Source organism: Cynoglossus semilaevis, chromosome 17 (assembly GCF_000523025.1).
Source record: "Cynoglossus semilaevis isolate Cse_v1.0 chromosome 17, Cse_v1.0, whole genome shotgun sequence".
In the NCBI taxonomy this organism is placed as follows: domain Eukaryota; kingdom Metazoa; phylum Chordata; class Actinopteri; order Pleuronectiformes; family Cynoglossidae; genus Cynoglossus; species Cynoglossus semilaevis.
Window position 1 is genome coordinate 15,910,903 of NC_024323.1, and position 3,306 is coordinate 15,914,208.

The following is a 3,306-nucleotide window of genomic DNA, read 5'->3' on the forward strand; positions in this document are numbered from 1 at the left end:
AGGGAGTCAGTGACTGGTGGGAGACTCAGGAGGAGCAGGACTGTGTGATGAGACCATGATGTCCAGACCACAGTCTGGTCTCAGGTTACCATAATGTACAATTTCACTGGCCCCGCCCCTAATCCCTCCCTGACCAATCAGAGGGCAGCACATGATGCCAGTCTAATTGTCCTTAACATCTGGCTCCTGGAACATCGAGGGTAAAGGATACGAGAGGGTCAAAGGTCAAAGTTCATTTAAATTAATAAATGAATTAATGGAGAAAATGTAAGCAGTCTGACAGCAGAGGATTCTGGGTAATACAAAGATGGAACCAAATGAACCAATCACAGTCCACCTCTGCTGCTGAGGCTCTTTACACTCAGTCAGTGATGTAGTATTAGTATAGTATAGTATTTGTATAGTATTAGTATTAGTACAGTATAGTATTAGTATAGTATAGTATTTGTATAGTATTAGTATTAGTACAGTATAGTATTAGTATAGTATAGTATTTGTATAGTATTAGTATTAGTACAGTATAGTATTAGTATAGTATAGTATTTGTATAGTATTAGTATTAGTACAGTATAGTATTAGTATAGTATAGTATTTGTATAGTATTAGTATTAGTACAGTATAGTATTAGTATAGTATAGTATTTGTATAGTATTAGTATTAGTACAGTATAGTATTAGTATAGTATAGTATTTGTATAGTATTAGTATTAGTACAGTATAGTATTAGTATAGTATAGTATTTGTATAGTATTAGTATTAGTACAGTATAGTATTAGTATAGTATAGTATTTGTATAGTATTAGTATTAGTACAGTATAGTATTAGTATAGTATAGTATTTGTATAATAGTCTTCATTCATTCATTCTTTTTTTTAATTGTATTTTGTGAAGATACAGATCTGAGGATAAATATATAAATATACTGTATATATATATGTGTGTGTGTGTGTGTGTGTGTATTCTTGTCCTGATGCTGGCCTGTACAGATGGCTGTGGGGGGGTGGGAGGATCAGGGGGCGGGGCCATGACATCAGCACTATTACAGCCATCACGCAGCTTCCCCGGAGAAGGCACTGCTCTGCCACGTTACAGGGTCAAGGGATGAAGCTCTGTTGGCATGGCAACCGCTGCTAGGCTCTGAGTCACGTTTGGACTCACTGACCTCATGATGGTTAATGATGGTTAATGATGGTTATGATGGTTAATGATGGTTAATGATGGTTAATGAAGTAAGACTAAGAGTTTACAGTGAGGGTCAACAGGAAAAACATTTGAACTCTGATCAGAGTCAACATCAACTGAGGAGCTTCATCCATCATCCATCCATCCACCATCCATCCATCATCCATCCATCATCCATCATCCATCATCAATCATCCATCATCCATCATCCATCATCCATCCATCATCCATCATCCATCCATCATCCATCAATCCATCATCCATCCATCCATCCGTCGTACAGCGGTGTCCAGATCTGACCAATGATGTCATCACCACAACCTGGGCTCCATCAGGAAATGAAGGGTTAATTATTCAGGGCTGTAAAGTCAATCCTGTGGGACAGACATGAATAATAGATCAGCGAGTAGGTGAGGCAGATGATGATGAAGGGAGCAAACCTGAGTCCAGGCTGTATGTGGTTAAAGCTGAGGCTCAGGTTCTAGTTAAGGGCGTTAACTTCAGTTAGATTAGGATTGAGGTCAGGGATTATCCACTAGTTATCCTGTTCACATGAGCAGATCTGGACAGGAATAGCTGCACAAACCTATGAGCATGCACATGTGTGAGGGGGCGGAGCCTCTGAGGTCAACTCTCACAAATCCTGAACACACTCTAAGGATCGTGTGTGAAGGTTCGCCACCACCGCCACCACCGCCGCCGCCACCACCGCCACCTCCAATATGTCAACCATAAACCAGTTACAACATAGGTTGGTCGTAAAAATATTAACTCAAGGTCTCGACCTGAGTGTGTGTGTGTGTGTGTGTGTGTGTGTGTGTGTGTAAATGTCAGTGTCAACTCCTCACTGCTCCTCCACAGCCTGTTGCTCCTGTCCTGTCTCACCTCCTGTCTCACTTCCTGTCTCACCTCCTGTCTCGCTTCCTGTCTCCCCTGCTGTCTCACCTCCCGTCTCCCCTCCTGTCTCCCCTCCCGTCTCCCCTCCTGTCTCCCCTGCTGTCTCACCTCCTGTCTCCCCTGCTGTCTCCCCTCCTGTCTCACTTCCTGTCTCCCCTCCTGTCTTCCCCCCTGTCTCCCCCCCTGTCTCACTTCCTGTCTCACCTCCTGTCTCACTTCCTGTCTCCCCTCCTGTCTTCCCCCCTGTCTCCCCCCCTGTCTCACTTCCTGTCTCACTTCCTTTCTCCCCTCCTGTCTCTCCTCCTGTCTCCCCTCCTGTCACTCCGACCTTGACCTCCGACCTTGACCTCCAGGTCATCACTGCAGTTTCACGTCATGTCATGAAACTCAGTGAAAACATGAATCAGAGCGAGCGTTGGACTCACGTCTATATTCAACATGGCCGCCGCCGCCGCCACCGTTAACACACCCTGAGACGTGTGGGTCGCATGAAGCAGGTGTAGGAGGTGGAGGAGTAACGTGATCTATGACACGGAACATGTCACACACACACACACACACACACAGGTCTATTAATACCCAACAGTCGTGGTATTGGTTCCACAGAGTCAGTGAAGTTGGCTTCAGGTCTGACCCAGTTGGAATGAGAGCCAGAGTTCTGTCACGGTGACAGGTCCTGACTGGACCGGACCTCAGTCGGTCATGACACGGTCCACAGTGGTGACAGGACTGGACCGAGGCGCTGACCCGGGGAACCTACTGTAGGAATACTTCAAACTGAGGTACTGGATATATGTTGCTGGTGTTAGTACTAGCTAACAGTACTAACTAACAGTACTAGCTAACAGTACTAGCTAACAGTACTAACTAACAGTACTAACTAACAGTACTAGCTAACAGTACTAGCTAACAGTACTAACTAACAGTACTAGGTAACAGTACTAACTAACGATCTGGATCTGAATACACTCATCATATAGTCCTGAAATATATATCTGGATTTTTAATTAGGTTCAATAAAAAGAACCAATCACAGCAGCGGAGGAGGGAGACGTTGATGACCTCATCAGTTTCCTGTCACTGAAGTCAAGAACGCTGGTCTTTAACGGGTCCTGAGTCTACGGCAGCCCCGAGAGGTCAAACTGAAGGTCACTCTGTGTTTTCATGCAAAGGCAGAATAGATGACGGGGTGGGGTGAGGGAGGGGGAGGAGGAGGTGGAGGAGGGAG